General features: G+C 33.7%; 1 long non-coding RNA gene across 2 annotated transcripts; it reads left to right on the forward strand.

Moving 5' to 3' along the window:
• The first annotated feature begins 20,279 nt into the window (after positions 1–20,279).
• On the forward strand, positions 20,280–22,423 carry LOC148598019 (uncharacterized). 2 transcript variants are annotated; one of them, XR_015918569.1, is made up of 3 exons: positions 20,280–20,533; positions 20,645–21,377; positions 21,802–22,423. It is a non-coding gene; the product is annotated as an uncharacterized LOC148598019 (long non-coding RNA). The 2 variants fall into 2 exon arrangements; XR_015918568.1 differs by having other exon boundaries at positions 21,240–21,377.
• The last annotated feature ends 328 nt before the right edge of the window (positions 22,424–22,751 follow it).

Below are 22,751 nucleotides of genomic sequence, written 5' to 3' on the forward strand. Positions count from 1 at the left end.
AAATTGTAAAGTATGTACATAGTTTTTCACATACTTACAAGAAAAAAAACTAGAACTATTTTCTATACTTTGAACAAATCACAAAAGAAGACTTTTGTAAACATTCATTATGTGAATTTAAATCTTAATATAGCTCTACAACCCAACTACCAAATTAGGGGCAAGTACTTCGAGTTTTTTTTTTTATTTAAAAAGAAATTATAAACCGATTATATAATAAGGGAAAAATATAATAAAACATATATTACCTGAACCAATGATAAATCGAAACCTGACAAAACCAGACAAAACTGAACTTTAAGGACTTAATAAATCGGAAACATGACAGAAACTTATACAAGTCAACATATATCAATGTTAATATTTTGAGCATGGATAAACCGATTACTGGTGACTTGTCTAAACCAAACTATGTCGTCAGTCTTAGAGATTCAGATAAGGCAGATTGTAATTGCATCATGCAATAATTTCTCTTCGATTGAACTTGGCTAATCTGAGGTAATCATTTTGAAAGTGTCAGTCCCTGTAAGAATCAGGCTGTGAATGAAACATAGTATGAAAAACTTACCATTTCAAAAGTTTAACTTGACTATTTGCAGCATCAAAATCCAGGAAAAAAAACCAGATTTTTCATATCACTTTGGTAAATTGTGTTATAATTTCAATGAAATAGACTGAAAATGAACATTTCAAGGATACATAATCTCGTTTTTTCTAACTATCTACTGAAAAACTTCTGAGCAAATCCAATTAGTGATGCGGAAATCAAATAACGGTCTTTCCAAATAGAGGGCGCATCCTCGAGTGTAACTATATTGTCAGATTGTCAAGATATCGTCCTTGATTTTCCCGTTTTGCCCGATTCTTACAAAAACTTCACTTAAACAAATGTAATACATTAACCTGCAATTTATTATTTTGATTTTTTATTTCTATTTGAAGTACAATGCACATATTATGAACATATGAACATTGACACGATATTCATATATAAAATCTATATAAAATCTAACTAGACATGAAATCTCAGCCCCCTTTTGACAAGAAAATGGTCTGTGCTTAATGAAAGCATCATCCATGATATTGCTTTTGAACATACATCGACTGTGTATAAAACTAGTTGGTTCTCATGTATCAATGTCACATACATGATACATGTATACTGTCTAAAAACGTTATTTTTTTATTTTCGTCCTGGCAGGTTAGGTATTTATGTAAAAAAACTGTCTAAACCATATCACTTTTAATGTTTAAAATTGGTCCGGTTTACTAAGGTTCAAAATACTTGTAAAATGATATTAGGCACTTTCAAAAAATCTGATTTAAACAGGTTCTCGGATGAATCAGGGTTCGGTTAGGAAAAGTCTTCTAATTATTCATGTTTCGGTTCATACAGGTTTTCTGATTTTTCAGGGTTCGGTTCATACATGTTTTCTGATTATTCATGGTTCGGTTTAGAAGGTTTTCTGATTATTTATAATTCAGTTCATACAGTTTTTCTGATTATTCGGGGTTTGCTTCATACAGATTTTCTGATTATTCATGTTCGGTTAAGACAGGTTTCCGGGTCATTCATGGTTCGATTCAGATTGGTTTTCGGGTTATTCACAGTTCGGGTAAGAGAGTTTCCACTGTAAATTATCGATACTCTCCTTTACCAAATATAAATCTTGAGTAAAGGTTTAATTCGACAAAAACATAGGCCCATAATTCTTCAGCATAATGGACAGTATCAGATGTGTCGCGTTTTTTTATAAAATGGAAAGGATCCTTACATGTACCCTATCAATGCATTTGGTCCATGCATGCTCAGAGTTTTTATTGGAGTCTGCGTTGCACCTTTACTTTTATTTAAATGAAGGTACTTTTTTGGTTATTTCACACTCTTTGTTTAGTCTTTATCCTTGGGTCACATTCTTTTGATTACCTCTCGATTTATGATTCCCTTTCAAATTAAATAAGTGTTCGTTGCTTTGCTTTTGGTGGATGACTGTTTCATCATGTTGGCAATCGCACCACGTCTCCTATTTTTATATTGAGGATGCTTGCTTGTCATGTTCAGCCATTTTTTTGGTCAGATTTACCGTCTCCTCTGGTTTTATCCATTTCATGGATTAATTAGTTTAGCCCAGTGACCCCCAATTTTCTTTTCATAATTTATTTTTTTTTAAAATGAAATCCTGGTTACTGCTTTAGTGGTTTAGATAGATAAAAGCTACTAAGACAAAACCAATGAAAAAAAGGACGAAAATATTTGTATACGAGGCGTTTACGTCAAAACTATTGAGATGCTATCTTTGTTGGACTATTTGTTTAAAATTGAAGAGATATCTTCAAATCATCATCAAATTGAAAAGATATATTTAAACCATCTCTTCAAATCATTCTCGCACTTAAAAGTTAAACGGCATTTATTTCACAAAACAGGGTTATGGCCGGATTTTTGACGCTAACAAAATAATGGACACTACAGTTTCCCACAGGATCATAATACATATACACGTTTCCAAACAACGAACGCTGACAAAAGAAGAACGTCCTACAACTTTTAATGAGGTGAAAAACTGAGCACATATTCAAATTTTAGTTCAACATCCTCGAAAAAATTGTGATGCATTTCAGACAAGTTTCATAGCCTTGTCGATCGATATACAGTTAAACCTGTCTAAACAGAACCTTATATTATCTGATAACCTGTATAAACCAGACAAGTTTCTTTACATTTTTCAGTTAAATGTATTTTGAACAACAGTTAACCGAACACCCGCCTAAACGGAATCATTTTTAAAGTTTACGGTTTTATACTAGAAAACGACAATTTTGAACACGACAAAAATGCCTGATTACAGCGAAAGTTCTTTAAATTGTGGATGCCAATTTTCGAGGATTAGAGAAGAAACATATAGTTTGTGGATTCTTTAATTTGTGATTTTGAGGTTTAATGTACTATACACATTAATAAAAATCACATTTTCGTTGGGAACTAAATTTCGTGGCTTGGCTTACCCACGAAAACCACGAAAATTGGTACCCCACAAACAATAGTACTTTCACAGTAATCCGAAAATCTGTTTTAACCAGATTTAAGTCCCTTATATCGATCATTTTACAAATACTTTGAACCTGAGTAAACCGGACCAAATTTAAAGTTTAAAAATGGTCTGGTTTAGACAGTTTCCAATGTTTTACATTAATGCATTTTTTTGTATCCCTTTGCCCTCCTAAAAAAGCCAAAGATTATCGTCTCATGTGATTTGAGGGGTCAAAAAGGTCAAAATATCAAGCTCCATACACCAACAGACGTCTATTCCTGACTTAAAACATCTGATATTACATAAACAAATCTTTGTAGTAATCAATTTATTGTTTTGTTTCCTTGGCTGCCGATCAAGTAACTCGTGTTGACCCCCAATTCCTAATTAGAGAGAGCATGGTCTGAAAACTCTGTAGGAGAATTGATTGACTGCATTTGATTTCGATATATAGAAGAACTTTTTCAGAACGGAAACATATGTGAAAGTCATCTATTGCACACAAACCAGCTATTTATTTGCTCCTTGACAATATATTCAGTTTCGTATTTCTTTCTGACGGCTTTCTTATAATAATCCTTCTCAGATTTGTGCTGCAACTCTTCTATTTGAGAGGTCAAAATGCCAAGCTCCATACACCGACGGACGTCCGTTTCCTCTCCTACAAACCGTGTGCACAGGCCTTTTAAAATTCTCGGATGACATTCAATTTTTTTACTGGAAACAATTGGGAAACGCCGGGTAAAATCATTCGCTTTAAAATACCCATAGATTGAAATATTCTTGTAATTTCTGACAATTAAACCCACAAATAGTTTATAGTTGGTATACCTACTGTTCAAAATTTCGAATGGATTTTAGAAATGTTTACTTATTAGTGAATATTTTTTCATGGCAAATGACAAATCCTATTGTTTTCGCTTAAACACCCATTATTTTTAGCTCACTCTGGAAGCAAGCAACCTGTTACTGCAATGTATCAATATACAAAGTCGAAGTAGTAAATAAATAAAATGCTTCGCAATGTGCAGCTTGATACGACTGAACAAGTCGAGACCTGAACAGTTTGGGCAGGTATGGACACATCATTCAAGCTCGATATAGCTCTGAATTTTGATTGCAATCAAATATTTTACACAGGAAAAGAATTTGACCAGTATTACAGTAGCCTTATTCATGGTACAATATTTCTGAATTAGTACATCTGGGCATTGCACCTTTTGGACAATTTCAAAGCGATCCATTCACTTTATCTCTTTATTTTCTGTATGTTGTATACATGTTTATGGAAAATGCTTGTTTTTTACCCCTTTTGGTCATAACACCCAAAATCAAAAACTTTATCCCAGCAATTGTTTTGTGATATTGGAACTTGTACTAGAATTTCAAAGAGATCCCTTCAAATTTACTCAAGTTATTGTCCAGACATCATTAAAATACTTGTTTCTGTGCTCCTTTTAGCCTTTAAAACCCCCTAAAAAACTTTAGTCAAAACCCCCAAAATCAACTCCAACCTCCCTGATGTGGTACAATTTTAAAGGCATCAATTTACAGTTAATCAAGTTATTGTCCAGAAAGCATGGATATATTTGTTTTTGGTCCTTACTTCCTGAACGGCTCACGTACAAATGTAGCAACCACAAAAAAAATATTTTATGGTATAACACCCTGTGACTCAATTTCAAAAAGATTCATCCACATGTTCGGACATCATGAATATGCTTGTCCTTAATTTCTAAGCTGTTTGAATCACACATACCCCTCCCTCAAAAACAAAAATAAAATTCGAGCCTTCCTTTTGTGGAATATATCAACAAAGATAAAGATACATAATGTATATCACTCTTATTCTCAAGTTACTGATCGCTCAAGTAGTATATACGGACGACAACGAAGATGTCGCCAGTGCCGGTGCCGATGACATCAACAAATATGGCGGCAATTTATTTGCAGTCGTATACAAATTGCAGAGGAAAACAGCCGGTCCAAGACATGTTTCGATGTACACCTATGGAATATTGAAATAGATGTGAGTCGAACGGACGCACGGACAAAGGGTAAAATTAATTTAGTTGAGATGGAATAAAAATCTAAATAGTCATCTTTTAGGACCTTGTCACCATATTTTCTTAAAGATGTGCATGTAATATTTAATGAAAAAATACCCATCGTCATATTGTGTAGTTCGTTTTGCTCGTATTTGCAAAAGTGTTTCCGGTTTTAACGAAATAAATCTTCATATAATCGAAAATTACCACATCAAGGTTTACGATATCAAAAGCTCTTAAAAACCACAAAATCTTTCAACTGATGCAATGAAATCATTCTCAAATACAGATATACTTGTAAACGATTAATGTACGAGTATCTACCATCCTAATTTTTATGGTAATATTCTTCACAAAGCACGGTTAGCTCGATACTCACCCAATAAATTGATCAATCCGTTGAATAGGCAAATTTTAAAGGGATATAGTTATGATTGTTGTCAAATGTTTAAAGGTACATGTAGCACTTTTAGTATTTTACATAGAAACTAACACCATGATATTTATCAGCAGTTTTTTGTGTTCTTATTGTATGACTTATGTTGTACCGTGGTTCTCCCGATGGGGTTGTTGGTTGTCTCTTTGACATATACACCATATGCATTCACGTTATATCATAAATTTAAAAAGTTTAACTGGTAAAAAAAAAAGAAATTTCAAAAAGTTGAAAAAGTATGTACTCACATTGAAATAAGACGGTCGGCGTCTCAATCAATGTTTAATAAATTTCTGCTAAGATTTGTATGAAGAAAACGCCCCTTATTTACTCTGTATGAAAATCGAGGTCCTTTAACATAGTAGCAGTTGGAGCTCAGATTTCATTTTTAAAAATGATTTAAAGACATTGAAATATATAAGGTCATGCGTGTAGGCGTTAGAGTTCAAGATCCAGTCAAACAAAGACTGGGGTTGAAAATAGAGAACGATAACAAATTTGTACTTCTGCAATAAAATATCTTGTCAGTGAGATGGACGGCGGCGAATTCAGACACTTTGAAAAGGAGAGTGCCAGCCGGGTTCCCCCTCCCCACCAAAACAAAGGTGGTGCCATGACAATATTTGCTATTTTTTTTGTCAATTTACACATGAAAATGACAAAATTTCCAATAAAAAAGGTAAAAAGGTGGGTGCCAACCCCCTACACCCCTCTTTTGATCCGCCACTGATATATTTTGTAATATATCTTGTCATATTGAATACCGGTATACAAAGTCATGATAAGATTGTCGATCCATGCTATAGTTTTGAATGTGACTTCCCGGTCGTTTGTTCACAGTGAAGTACGTTACTTAGTATTTAGTTTTGTTTTATTGTTTCATGCTTCTGCCTCCATTTTCAATGCTTCGGCCGACTTTAAGTGTACAATCGGAACTATTCGGTCATTTCCTCCGTGTAACCAGAAAGGCCGAGTAGTTCCAATTGTTTTTAAATTGTGGTCACACATGATTTTATCGTCTTTTATAGCCGAACCGTTTTTGGACTTGGTTTTTGTTTGATTTTGGCAGGTTTTCAAAATACATGTGGTATACCTCTGGGGCTACATAACATTATGAAACAATCGGTTTCTAATCAGCCATCGATGATCTCTTCTATATGTATTTCACATCCCTGTAAGTTTTTAATGCATTACATGCTATAGTCTGCATATGAAATTATTCCTGAATACAAAATATGCATTTGTTTGCTGTATAAAGCAACAGAAATACCTCTTAAAGAATACTTAATGATTTTTTTACACATAGATCTGCTGATTAAGTCACTCGATATTATTATGCATAAGTATGCTTTGATAATTGGATATTGTTATATCAAGATTTTAATCCTGGCAGGATTTATTAAGCTATATAGATTCTAACCATTATAATGTTTTCGTGTATTCCTTTTTTATTTGTACTGACATGTAGGTGTATATGCATGTACAATATATTTATGTCTATGACATTGGTGATTTTGTACAAGATTAATTTAAACATAATTTCATATTTTGACCAATCAACGCCTGGCAATTTTAAAAATCACAGTGTACCTAACAAGGTGATATGTGACGTTCTGTGGCTACGTTGAAAAATATCATCAGAAATGTCGATATGATGTAATGCTGTCATTGGAAATTGCTGATGTTTAGTACCAGGAAAGTAAAACCTGGGATAGAAATATCAGGCAGTAAAAATTATAAACAACATAAAGTAAAGTATTGCAAAAATTCTTTGTTTATGAGGCATCACGTACATAAACATGTTTTCTTTATATTGTGAGCCTAGTGTACAAGTGGCTTTTATTTATATGATCTACTGTAAATACGGTATATACGATCTTAGATTGGACTGCACAGTTCAAGATATCAAACATAAAATGAGTACTGTAACCTATAGAAAGAGTTATACTTTCACCGGTTTTATTGGTGAATACACTACATGGTGTTGCAGCGCCCCCATAGCGAATTACCAAGAGAACTAGGTCTGTGAAAAACAAATATAATGTAGAGGGGAAAAGAATATATTGATTTCCCTGTTCTCGTGATAACTCATGAGCAGAACTAGTGTGAACCCAAAATAAATATTCGAATTGTACTTTAAAAATATAAAAAAAACTGTACTTTGTTAAAGAAAAGGTGTCTATTTATGTTTACTTAAAAAGATCGTCAATCACATTTGTTTTAAGAACATAATTTCAAGAGTTTTGCTCCTGGCTTAATAAAATCATAGTTTGCTTACACACAGAAGCCAGACTAGGTTAAAAACAGAACAAACTTTGAACTTTATAAACTAGAAATGCTGTGAGAAAACTTAAAAGAAGAATACACCCGTCCTCGTTTGAAATTCAATCAATCATTTTTAGTTATGCAAGAATGTTCATAATGTTTATATTTAAGCCCTTGACTTGTGTAAAAAAAAAGGGCAAAGCTGCGTGTAACATATTGACAAGCTAAATCTTCATATTGGATTATCTCCCTTTGCAGACATTGTACATTTGGTATCTTCCTTCACGCACATCTTACATGTAAACATGATCTTTCTTTAAAATCCAGTAAGTAATTGAAAGAGTAATCAAGGGAACCAAGTTTATAGCGGTAATCAAAAGAATGTATTACAAGGACAAAGACAAGACATGGAAAACAGACATACACAACAAAGAACATAAAGTAACTAAAATCATACATTCAAAGTAAATGAGCAACTCGGACTCCACTAAACACTAGGAACATGGACCAGGTGCACCGGTAGGGTAAACGTCCTCTGCTTTTCCAGAAACACCCGCCGAGTTGCTCATAAAAAGTCAATTCCGGGGTAGACAAACGAGGAAAGGAAAACTATGACCCGTTGAATAAATCAGTTTTCATGATGCTGATGGATACATCATAACGATCCACGAGTTCATGATGACGACCATAAAACTTCTGTAGTGATGACTTCAATCTTGTAGCAAAGGTTCAAATATTTGATAGTCTCCTTTCAAGTATAAGGGACAAAAGATTTTAGCATCTTTTATGCACATCAACATTAGACACCCACACTTCCTATTAAATTCAATTAAAATCCATTGAATTGTTTGGTATTAGCCAGAGTAACGCTTAATATAAGTAGACAGATAATGAATGAATATTGACAGATGGACAGCGTGATTCCTAACAACAACAAAAACAACTATGTAACTATGTGCATTGTCCTTTACAAATTGGCTCTTAAAATGTATTAAGTAAATTTGAAATCAAGTATCAAAATAATATAGTATCATATGATGCCTAATAATGCGAAAGCAAAATTATGACACTTTTAAAATAATATTTCTCAAATCTACCGAACTCGTAACAGTTGTGTCTAATACATGAAACTATAAAAGTAGATAATGCATATTGTTTACAATATGAGTAAAACAGGCACTTACTTTATGTACTATACACACAAATGGACACAACTCTAACGAATCATTGGAACGTTTGTATTTAGCATTTTACATCAATCTCATGTAAGCATCAAAGTAACTTGGATTGATTTCATTCTGTTTCAAATAAAAGCTTGATAGACTTTGGTGAAATTGATTATGATACAAACATATCACTGATTTCAAGAGGAATGTCCCTTACCTTAGGTCTACCTCCTTAAAGTTCAATCGGCAGGCACACACATGAATTGCACTCACAGTTCCAAGAAGTATGGAGAATCCGTAAGAGTATACATCTCTGCACATAATCAGACTTCACACTACAAACTGCAAGTACAAATTAGCTAAAGTTGTTTTATATGGTCAATGTGTTTTAAAAGTAAGAAAATAATAACTGAAATATTCTTTTTTTTTCCTTAATTAACATATCTTATCTATCAAATGCAATAGAAAATTAAACTAGAAAAAAAAAGGTTTTACATGTAAGTGTATCTATAATTACGAAATTTAACAATAAGTCACCCATTATCATTACGCATGTACAATGTACTGCTTTACATATTTGAATCTATGTTCTGTTGAATAAAAGACAATTTAATTTCAAAGCAGAAAACTATGAGAGTTCCTTGCCACTTAGGAGAAGAAAGGTTTCCGGTTTGAATGGTGGAACATCATTGAATAACTTACGTTCTTTACGCATTTAAAATTGAAATACTCAGTACTTTTAAGAAATGATAGCACATTCTAAATGATTATAAAGTATCTGTGCAAATGTTAATGATAATACAGATTCGGTGGTATGATGGTAATATGCTCGCATCGAGTACGTAGGGCGGGTCGTGGGTGCGGTCCCCGTCCGGGTTGCAGCAAAAGCCTAAATATTGGTAGTCACTGCTTCTTCGCAAAGCCAACGTCATTTGAGCGGAAAAAGTGACCATTAGCTAGCCGAGAGACCAGGATAACGTGAACGGGTGTGGTAGCATGCCTACCTGCTTCTGTAAGTTAGTACAATAAATGTCCGACCCAGTGTGTTGGACTAGTACAAAGCGGGGTCTGCTCGATTGATCAATAATACTCATCCTCTAATGCGTGAAATATCTGCAAGATACTGGGTTTCATGACAAGAATTATGTCTTGATAAGTAGAGGTGCACAGTGCTTGATAACGATTGTTTTGTTTTTAATACATTTTTGTTTTCTTACGTATTTTTCGTTTTTATTTAGCATTTTCGTAATTCACTCTGTTAAATGAGCACTTTTTGCAAACAATTAATATTTTTCTGCAAAGCAGAAAACATTGTTAACGAGAAAAAAAATGTTTTATTTAAGTAACACTCCAGCTAAGAATCATGCAAAATGTAATTCATGGGTGGAAAGCTTACATGTTTTTATTTTTGGTATTTTGTTTGAATTGCCATAGTTAACAGTTAAAATTCGGTTTTTCATATAACCAATGTTAAAAGAAGATAAAAATCATTTATAATGCAATGTAGATTTCAAAATTAAGGGAGATAACTCTGTAAATGACAGTCAAATACAATAGAATCTATTGGATTTTCAATGTTAATTATCTCTTAAGAACAGACAGATTTGAATGAAATAGTAATTACACATTCCATAATATTGAGCCTTAAAGCAACATAATTACAAAAATAAACATATGTAGCCGTTTTTGGAGTATAGCATATTTTTGAGAGAGTAATCAAGGGAACCAAGGTTATAGCGGTAATCAAAAGAATGTAATCGTAATGGAAAACAGACATACACAACAAAGAACATAAAGTTACTAAAATCATACATTCAAAGTAACAAAAGTAACTGAGCAACTCGGACTCCACTAAAAACTAGGAGCATGGACCAGGTGCACCGGTAGGGTAAGCGTCCTCTGCTTTTCTAGAAACGACCGCCGAGTTGCTCATAAAAAGTCAAGTCCGGGGTAGACAAACAAGGAAAGGAAAACTATGACCTGATTCTTACAAAAAAGCTACTTCATTTGTTTTCCTTTAATTCGTCGGAAAAGATAACCGTTTTTTTTATTTTGATCTATTCTGGGATACGAAAATTTGCTTTTAAGTGGTACATAAACAAATTCAATACATGACCAAAGCAGCAAGAATTTGACAAGAGTTACTGAAAAAAATTGTTTATATTTAAAAATATAGAATAAAAAAAATTAAGGTTTACTATGTTAGGCTACGGGAAAATCAGTACAAGCTAGTTTCATAGTTATTGGGATTAAATCAACGGGGACGGAAGAGACTTAGACTATTTGATCTTATTGTTGTTTCTCCTGATGTCACTTAGAATGACTCCGATATATTTTTAATAAAACGTAAAATCCTTTTAACTTGAAATATATCTACCTTGTAAAGATAAGTTCATGGATGCAGTTTCATCAAAATTCTCAAAGTGGGATTTTTCGCAATGATTTAAGTTCATTCTACCTGATTGGTATAAAGGAGGATTTGAATAAGAATGAAGTTTACTTAAAATATAAAACCGATGCCTTAAACTATACTAAGATCGAACAGCTAATGAGTTTGTGGGAGACATTACGTAGTAACAGAAATACTAACATTACTCTTGACGTCAGTAAGAACTGCTCTAGCATTTTCACTACACTTAAGAATTAAAGTTTTTTTTTCTATGGGGAATAGAAAAAAGGTCCATGTCGTCAAAGTCTATCGTGTCCACATCCAAGAGGTTTTCTACTAGTTACTGACCTCGTTCTTTTTTCTGGATGGTCGAAAAACAGATATGGCGAAAGTAACTGCAGAATATCTATACTTATTTTTAAGTGTTTAACGTTTCATGCAAAAAATAAACAGTAGATATTTCAAAGTTTTTGGTTTTATATTTTTATTATTTATGAATTCTTTACCTTTCCGTACTTATTACACTGATTAATTATTTTTGAATTTCGAGTACGACCGGATTTAGAAAGTAATTTCCAGGTAGGCAGGTCTGTGGGTGTGACTTGTGATGTTCTTTTTATTTTTCTATGATTTTGATTAAGTTAACATATGTTACATTTCTTATACTATTTCCATAAATATATCATTGTATGTCCTCTCTTTTATTTACTTAATATTGTCGGTGTATTGGCAGCATTATCAATGTTTCGAGTAGTATCATTGTCCCGTGGGAAATCGTATTTTGCTGTTCATACAAAATTAAGCAGATGTCAATCTATCCATCCTTTACTTAAACATTTAAGCACATTTTAAGTCAATCATATTTTAATGTACTATTTATGTTTTGTATATTTTTAAACAAATAAGCACATGCTTTCAATAAATTTTAAAAGTCACGTCATTAAAATCTTTAAAATGTTTTTTTTAAAATTTCCATTTATACGATATTTTGCTTCATATACTGTATATATTCATTGTATATTTTTAAAAAAATAAGCACATGCTTTCAATAAATTTTAAAAGTCACGTCATTAAAATCTTTAAAATGTTTTTTTTTTAAATTTTTCATTTATACGATATTTTGCTTCATATACTGTATATATTCATTGTATATTTTTAAAAAAATAAGCACATGCTTTCAATAAATTTTAAAAGTCACGTCATTAAAATATTTAAAATGTTTTTCTTTAAATTTCCATTTATACGATATTTTGCTTCATATACTGTATATATTCAACACATCGTGTAAAGTGCTTACAATCTAAAGAATTTGCAATGTCAGGTATAGAAGTGGATGAAAATGGAATCAGAAAAGGAGGAGCATGTTCAAAACTATTTCGGAACATTCGTCGAGGCAAGTTCATATCATTTTCGGCAAAGCCTGAGGTTCAGAGATTAGGTCGGAAATATTCCAGAGTAGTGTTTGAAAAAATCAGGACTGTGCGACGTGTGTTTATAGGAAAACGTGAACATTCAAATAAACGATATACTGTACAAAATTAAGAAACTGAAATTTCTATGGATATTGCGCATGTTTTTAAAAAATGGACAGCTTCCTGCTTTAACGGATAGAAATGTCTTAGTTTGATTTTGTTGAACTAAACGGAATGTTCTAGGAATATTACTTGGTACATTAATTACAATAACATATATGTAACATGACCATTTATGTAATCTTTTGTGCTTTTCAACATAATGTTTCTTTCTGAAATTTTTGGAATCTGGAATTTATATAAATTTATGCAAATAAAAATATATTTTTGACATAAAAGGGGTACAAATGTTTATGCATTGAAGTTATTTGAAAAAATGGCTTGGACTAATTTTTTTACGTAAGGTAGTAAGGTTAATTGTAATTCTTTAGAAAAAAAATATTCTGCAGTCATAATTATTTTCAATAAGGAAAATGTAAAAATGTATTCTTGTATCATGAACATTGTATTATACCTCGCTCGTGCGATTATGACTTGATTTTATTGTATTAAATTGATTTATTGATCGATTGGAGTCTTAAGCCCAAGCAACAATAGTTCAACTATATGCTGGCGATAAACATGGAATGGATGAAATTAAAAATTGGTATTGAACACAAGAACAATATGATCGACGAATCACTAGAAATAAAGAGAGGTGGGAAGGATTGGGCAATTTAGCGTCGTGTAGCGAAACTGTGGCTCCTCCTTCAGTTTAATACAGTAGGATTCTTTACCGTCTGAGGAACGTGGCATTTTTCCAAATACGGTTTACTACTATGATTTACGGTCATGTTTTCCGTATTCTGGCCTCAAAACACAAACATGTAGCATGCCAAGGATGCCCCATGCCATAAAAAAAACTGCAGTACACAATCATTGCATTTTAGAGTAATCAAGGGAACCAAGATTATAGCGGAAATCAAAAGAATGTAATTAATGGGGAAAGACCAGACATACACAACAAGGAACATAAAGTAACTAAAATCATACCTACAAAGTAACAAAAGCAAATGTTTTTTATAGGTGCACAGATAGAGATAGTTGCTTATATAACAACACAGTCAACCGTTTGCTTATTTTTTCCCATCACTGTTGATATGAGTGAATTTTTATTTACTTAAAATACGAAAGTTCTTACTAATTATCAATAACATCAATTACCATTATCCACGTACTAGTTGATATGATTAGGTTATAATATGCATTATATAAAAAACCTATTCTTATTGATAAAAACAGGGTCATGTGGTATTTATTTATGTGTGATAAAATGTCAAGAGGTCATTATCATTTTATAACATAACTTCTTAACATTATTTGACTTACTTTATTTTGAAGAAGTGTCTTTGTTCTGTTAACGTTGATTTTATTACTTTTGTTGTCGGCGCCTTTCAGACCTAATTTGAACGTGTGCATACACTAACTGAAGACCTTTCGATAAGTTCTGTAAGTGTATTATTTTCATAAAGATTATTCGATTATGAATTTGTTGCGTTTTACCATATCAGTTCCTTTTCTATTGACTTAGTACAAGCAATTTAAAGTTAAAGGGTCGGTAAAAACGTTTTAAGGCTAGCTAAACTTTCTTGTTGGCCAGAAGAATTCCCTCGAGGAACAATTTACACCTCAATTTCCTCGAATTTTGCAGTTAAATGTTAACAAAACTATAACTTGAGAACACATTTATTCCTTATTTTGCATTTATCTTCTAGTATTCACAATCATTCATCATTGTGGAAGGAATTTACAGTTTTCCACTATACTCGGCGTCACATAAATAACATACTGTTAAAATTTGAATAAAAATATTATCTACGACTTTATTGACACCTACCGTCGTTTAAATTGTCGTAAATGACTTGCTCATTCGTTTAGCCAAACGGCTTCTCCCTAAACATTGAATCGTTAAATTCCGGTCAGATTTTAATTCCAGGTGCCAATATTTACATTGTAAAAAGTCGGCCATGTTTACAGTGATCGGGTTGCTAGGAGATGTTGTTTACGTTTAAATGGTTTGTCCAAAAACCGAAGAACCCAGAATGCATTTCGGCGTTATTTCGGATATCTCGGATTTATTTTACGCGAACAACGTACAATACCGAGAAGTTAATCAAGCAGACGATTGTCACCGGAGTTCGACGGGAACTTACGAACTTCGTTTGTAAACAAATCGCCCCGTAGAAACCAACATGGCGGATATTAGTATGGGATTTTCCCGTAAGGATTTGTTACGCATGATTTAAGCTAAAAGCGACTTGTTCAGGGAGAAGCCGTTTGACTAAACGAATGAGCAAGTCATTTAAGACAATTTAAACGACGGTAGGTGTCAATAAAGTCGTAGAAAATATTTTTATTCAAATTTTAACAGTATGTTATTTATGTGACGCCGACTATAGTAATTAATTGCAACATGGACGTTGCATTCATTATAACGAATAGTTGTAAGCATTGCAAATTGCTTTATTAGAGATTTCCACGGAATTTGACGGAATTCGCCGAAAACGCATGTAACTCAAAATAATTCTCCCCTATAGAACCTAATGCGAAAGACCGTGAAGTTAGGGAGAAATTAATGACCCATAATTTGTTCAGTGAAAGTCATGCAACCATTCATATCTATTTCCCAGTTCATATCTCAATTGGAGATCTCAACAATGTTAATGTATGGAAAAAATCACAAACTTTATGAATCACGGGGTATGTTTTATAAATCATGTGCAGAGTCTCAAGGTCAAATAACTTTTTTTCTATTTTTTAAGGAGTTAGACAAAGGGTAAAGGACACGGAGGTGCTCTGTGCACAGAACAACTGGGTTGTACGCCCTGGGTGGTGGAATGGAGCACCCCTGGCATGCTACATGCTGAGGTCGTCAGGCCATATATGGAAAACCTTACCACCACAAAACATAATAGTGAAACGTGTTGAGAAAGATGTCACGTTCCACGCACGTTAAAGAACACTGCTGTGGTATTCTATTGGAGTGGGAACCTCTGCGCTCCGCCACAGGATGGTAAATTGCCCGACCCTATACACTTCTCCTTATTTGCTACAAGATTGAAGTCATCACTACAGAAGTATTATGGTCGTCATCATGAACTCGTGGATCGTTATGGTGTATCCATCAACACCATGAAAACTGATTTATTCAACGGGTCATTGTTTTCCTTCCCTCGTTTGTCTACCCCGGACTTGACTTTTTATGAGCAACTCGGCGGGTGTTTCTAGAAAAGCAAAAAACTCTTACCCTACCGGTGCACCTGGTCCATGCTCCCAGTTTTTAGTGGAGTCCGAGTTGCTCATTTACTTTTGTTACTTTGTATGTATGATTTTAGTTACTTTATGTTCTTTGTTGTGTATGTCTGTTTTCCATGTCTGGTCTTTGTCCCTGGATTACATTCTTTTGATTACCGCTATAACCTTGGTTCCCTTGATTACTCTTCCATTTTTTATTTCATCATCATTTTATGTTCATATTATGATCCATTTCATCTTCATCACCCGGATGTAGCTGACATAGTGTTGCTTGGGCGTTAAACACCGACAATCAATCAATCATGAAAATCAATATATTCTTTGGGTATATCTATGTACATTTTAATCTTATAAGAAAATACAGGGAAACACACGTAGAATCTACGGCTGACATTTAAACAATAGGAGTGGAATTGATATAAGGTACTTATACTGTTAATGCATGTTCTAAGAACAAAATGAAAAAAAATTAAGCATGACTAAGAAGTAACTAGCTAGCTTTATTTTAGGGTACTAATATCCTTTTGGATACTTACGTATTGATTATTGGGTCTGAACACCGCTCGACGGGGTATTGCGTTAATAATTTTCAGAAAAATGGATTAACTAAATGTGGAAGTAACAGACAAAAAAGGAAACAAGAAATTATTCAGCGCAGTAGAACATCGTGGTTATCTTGAATTATTCGTGTTCGGTTTTTGTCAGGTAATTCACGCTCATTGCCGTTGAAAATCGCACTTTTTTAAATGTTATTTTTTATATTCATTCCGGTGACTATTATAAGTATTCATTATAATTGGAAATCAATGGCCACCTGCTTCATTAAAGTAATCCTTAGTGTAGACCTTATAATACTGTTCGCCCTAAATATCACAAGTTGCGGACTTAAGTTATTTTTCAACTTGATGACACTATTAAGAAGAGAGGGAGAGAGGAGGAATGAATTATTGGAAATACATTCGGACAAACTAAGTAGCTGTCTTGCACAATCTGCAAAATGTGATACATCCCAAAAACGGCTACATATTTTATTTTTGTAATTAAATAATTGTAATTTTATGGGTCTATACTATGAAATGTGTAATTATCCGTTCAAATCTGCCTGCTGTTAGGAGATAATCAACATTGAAAATCCAATAGATTCTATTGTATTTGAGTGTCATTTACACAGTGTAAATATGTAGGCTTTTTATCCATGAATCACATTTTGCATGATTCTTGGCTGGAGTGCTACTTAAAACAAATATCCATCTCCGAATTTTTCCAGATACGATTGAAAGTTTGCGTGCAAATACCTGGATATATTGCATGCTTTGTTTTCTATTGATTTGAATAGGAAACTATTTATTACTATATAATAATAACACTTATTGTGTGCTTTTAAGGTCGGTATTGTGTATCACTTAAATCAAAGTTCGTCTAGGGCGTTATTCGTCCCTCATGCGGTAATATAGTATACCACGTCCACTACAGGCAGTAGTATATTACACTATTAAAGTGCATGAAGTCATTCGCTGAGCCTACTCTTTATGTATACAAAACTCCACATAAAGAACCAGACTATATGCATGACTGTCAAAAGCTCCAGTTATACTGTTTACTACACAATGTCGCAACACATTCTAAGCGGGAACAACAATTTCATGGTAATAACCATGCTTGCATACTGACTGAGTATTCGAAACGCCACATGCGCTATGTGCCTTTTTCAAATCCTCAGAAATGTGGTGATACTGACTAATTTGTGCCAGAGATATTTAACTGTGGTGTTGTGTATGAGCTAGCATTCATACTTTTAGGATCATTACGGTGTATCCATATGCACTATGAAAACTAATATGTTCAACGTTTCAGTTTTCCTTTCCTCTTTCGTCTACCTTGAACTTGATTTTTTATGATCAACTCGGCGGGTGTTTCTAGAAAAACAGAGGACGCTTACCCTACCGGTGCACCTAGTCTATGCTCCTAGATTTAGTGGATTCCGAGTTGCTTTTTTACTTTTTTTACTTTTGTATTTTGGTTATTTTATGTTGTTTATTATGTGTGCAACTTATTACTCAAGGAAGATGCACCAAGTATTGTACAGCCAGAAGAGGGAGCCACTTATGATGCAATGTTAAACAAGAAAAATCTGACTGAGGTAAATTAATTAAAGTGTCACTTAGAAGAAGATGGCACAGAAGTCTGTAATAAAAGAATCCATGTGTATCAAAGATAAAACCACAGATTTCCCTGATTCCACTCATTTTAAATATGAAATCTGGTCTTTATCCCTGGATTACATTCTTTAGATTTCCACTAGAATCTCGATTCCCTTGATTACTCTGTAACATTCAGGTGCCATCCTTTGACCATTTCTATCTTGGACAAAGCTCAAATTCGAATTGTATTTAGTCATCGAAGCTGGCAAATGTTTTCCATGACTGGCGTGGTTTTCATTACCTTTACAAATGTATACGAGAATGAAGTTGTGATGATGGTGTTTTTAAACTCCCGATTTTACATGCACAAACCGCATATTGATGTTTTTTCTTGCCTTAGTATACTGAACCCATTTGATAATACAACCATTAATGTTATATTCGGAAGAGTGTATATTACCCCCATCTTTTCCCAAGATTGCTAGTTTCTGTCAGGAATTTATATGACCATTTTAGAATTTGTTCTGTTGGAAGGTTGATATCATGGTCTAATTACTACAGCTTTGATTGCAAACCAAAATAGAGACTCAAGTGATAGATAGGTATGTTTTGCCAAACTGGGGGATTCTAAATTTAGGAAATGTAATAGTTCTTAGTCTTGCATTCTTTAGCACATAATGATATTTTTCTTGTAATTTCCGAACGACCTACTTGCTACTATTTCTTTATATCATAAAGTTCCTACAAAAAGTCTCCAAATCTGTTCCCTGTAGCTTTAAACTATCCACTCCTGCAGTTTTAAATTGCAAGCTACGAACAGCCCAACGTTCGAAACTCATCCTAGACGCAGCAGACAGATCTCTTAGAAAATGAAAGAAACTTGAAAAGTTTGGGGAAAGTGAATAATTTTACACAGCATCATCAAATTGTCAAACTATATTGTATTGAATTATTTCCGTTTATTTCGACAGGTTTGTCTGCACATACAAGTGAGAGAGAAAACGAACGTCTACCGCTTGTGGAGCTTGGTAAATTTTGTAAAAAAAAAGTATCGCTGTTGTAATTGCTGTGCTTGATTAAACAATACCCATTTTTGTTTTGTGCTTTTTTAATTGATTTTATATAAACCAAAAACTATCAAAGCATATATATTTATTTGTAACATAGACAAAGCATGATTTATTACATGTGCAACAGCTGCAGAGTAACGATAAAATAAGTCAAACTTTGAGGAGTAAAATTAGAGCACACACACACACACACACACACACACACACACACACACACACACACAAACATAGGTTCTACTCTTAACAAATTGAAATGTGCATTGTAGAGCATTTTTTTAAAATAAAGACTACTACTTGAAGGAACTTTCCCTGGAAAGTTTATTATCTGTAACATTGTTCACGCCACCAAAACAGAGCGGGGGAGTTTCCAAGAAACTCTTAGATTTATCAAGTATGGTCAACTAGTACACGCGTATTTATAAGCAATATTTCCATTTGTTTGTCTTTTGTTTACGATGCAAAAATCTGCTATCCATGCTACCTGTTGATAAGATGACACACCTCATAGATCACCAGTGAGCCAATGTGCCACGGTGAGAATAGACAGACTCTTTTTCAATTGACCTACTTAAATTGTAACCTTAATGTGACAACTACATTTGAATGCATGATTTTCCGATGTTTGAACTGACTTAACAGCAAATTTATTTATCTTTTCTTAAGCATCCTAATTCTCCCACAAATAAAACGTACAGTAACACTAACTATTCCCAATTGATGAATATGTATTTAATACTTGCACATGGATATGGTATATATAATTACCTTTATCTCGTAAAAAGCGACGATTTATCATCAGTCTAGAATTTTGTTATGTAGAAAGTCGTGTAGGAAGTACGATTTCCAAGTTTTCGTCTCAATAATGTGTAAAGGATTATGATTTGCTGCCCGAACAACATTTTCCGATTCACATATCTACCTGAGTGAAACTAATACAAATAATTTACATAAACGGACCTACGCGAAGCGAAGTACAAGCCCTCAAGACCTGAAACTAATAATAATAGTTTGAAAAAAGAAAACAACCAAAGTATTTTTTTTTCAAATCAATACAACCCCAGGATGGTTCCGAATGTGGATATTAACGCACTAGAAGCATGACAGCATGGAATTGTTCCAGACGAATTTTGACGTTCAACATGTATACTATAGTGTTATTTCTCACAACTTGTGCTACAGCATTCGGGAGTTTTTTCCGATTGGAGATGATTCCCTTACTAGTAAGTAATTAATTTCCTAGACTAAACTATCTTTTAACCAATTCAGTTTTGATCGTATCATTGTCATGTACTAATATTTATTATATGTGTTTCTTAAATTGGCTGTTTCAGAATATCTGTTTCCGGTAAACGATTGGAAGAGTAACCAGGGAACCAAGGTTATAGCGGTAATCAAAAGAATGTAATCCAGAGACAAAGACCAGACATGGAAAACAGACATACACAACAAAGAACATAAAGTAACTGAAATAATTTAACGGATTTAAAACTCATTTAAATCCGTTTGAGAGTTTTAGGTACATAAAGAGGTTATCAAGTTTGCCACTGATTGTTATGGTCATCGCATACCTTTTATCCTACCCACACGAAACACTTGAAGGCTAGTTAAATTAAATGATCAGAACATGAAATGTCAAAATCTCAACCCTTGACCTACATCACCCGTGGGCTGGTAACCCTTGAGGTGATATAGGGGATACAGTTTTTGGCGTGTAATTTTTAGAATACATACCGTTTGTTTATATCCAACATCGCATATTACAAATCGCACCCTAGACCTATGTCGCATAACCTGGATCACATATTTACCACACACACACACACACACGCACTCTCTCTCTCTCTCTCTCTCTCTCTCGCTCGCTCGCTTGCTCGCTCGCTCGCTCGCTAGGAACTTTTAACATTTTAACACATTTTTGAACTGTAGAAACCGACCGGGCAGCACGAAGCGAGGCCATGGTACAGATAGCAGCTAAATTAGATGAGTTGGTCAAAAGCGAAAAGTTTCAATAAACCTGACTATCGATGAATGTAATGCCTGCAGAGCCAATTTATGTCAACTGAAGTGAGTTACCTCCTTTTTTACAATTTTCCGGCAGTTGCGTTTTGCAACTTTTAATTATTGTCGGCATTGTTTTTCCTTCGATATATCAATAAGCTTTTCTACCTGTTTAATCAGTTGCCATTCTTAAAATGTATATAGGGCAATTAATGTTTTTTCCTTTTTTACAAAATCTAATATAAACGTTTACCGTTATCAATGACCGACTATCAGTCTTATTTTATCGTTCGGTTGATTTTGCAGTAGCATGTCAAAGTAGGGAATGTCAGGGGTTAGTACCCCTATTTTTTGTTGGACAATTGTCTCCTTCTTGTGGAAACTTGATAAAATATGGTAAATGATGTCCCCCTTCCATTTTGTTAGGAAACCCGGGTGGCATGCAGATTCAGGCCAATTTTCATTACTTTATTGTGCACAATTTTTTCAGACCACCTCTGGACAAGCAAATTCTCATTACTTTATCGACTGCTGCCAACTCAGCCATTGTTTCCATCAGCAAAGTCACAGATGACGCTGGTAAATGGTTCCAAAAGTAAGGAACTGAAGTTAGAGACAGAGCTGGAGATTTTGCCAATGCTTTAGGAAAAACTGCCGATTCAGTTGGCGATGCGCTAGAGGGCGCTGGAAATTTCGTTCTCAATGGTTTATCTGACGGATTCAAAGATCTGGGTTCTAAATTTGTAAAAGCTGGAAATACCTTATTAAGCTCTTCTTTCACCATCTTTGGATGGGATAAAAATTGGTTTTGAATCTCTCGAGAAAGAGCTCTGTACAGCATTGTCTGGTATTGAAAACTCATTTAAATCCGTTGGAAATTTCTTTGAAGGAGTCGGCAGTGACGTCAGCATCTTCTTTAAAGATAAGAACAGAGTGTGCATAACTTAATCTTTCAAATACTTTGACACTGCGCTTATCTTGGATGCATTGACAGTTGGATTTTTCTTTACTACAGCACACTAAATCGGAACAAACAGTAGTTTCTGAGACAACAGCCAATTTAGTCAATTTGTAGCATGTAATGGAAATTCCTTTCCAATGCCATTATTGAAAACTTTATTAATTGAAACAAAAAAATTGATAATAAATCCTGAAATTTCTATTGCCTAGAAAATTGTATTCTTTACTTTGTTTCAGGTTTGAGCAGAAAGAGACGACGGTCTATTTTTGCACTGGTACGAAACAGACGCTGTGTTAATAGTTGTCCTGTCTGCGACAAACTTGACAATTCAAAATATACTGAAAGTAAAATTCTAGAAAAAGGCAAACATTTTTTTCGTTATCCATTAAGTCATTTTACTGCGAAATTATATTAACAATACACAATAAAAATACATGTATATAATGTAAAGCATTAAAAGACTGTTAATCAATGGATGG

The sequence above is a fragment of the Perna viridis genome, chromosome 14 (assembly GCF_037379345.1).
Source record: "Perna viridis isolate PV_CMFRI_1.1 ecotype Kerala chromosome 14, ASM3737934v1, whole genome shotgun sequence".
Taxonomy (NCBI): Eukaryota; Metazoa; Mollusca; class Bivalvia; order Mytilida; family Mytilidae; genus Perna; species Perna viridis.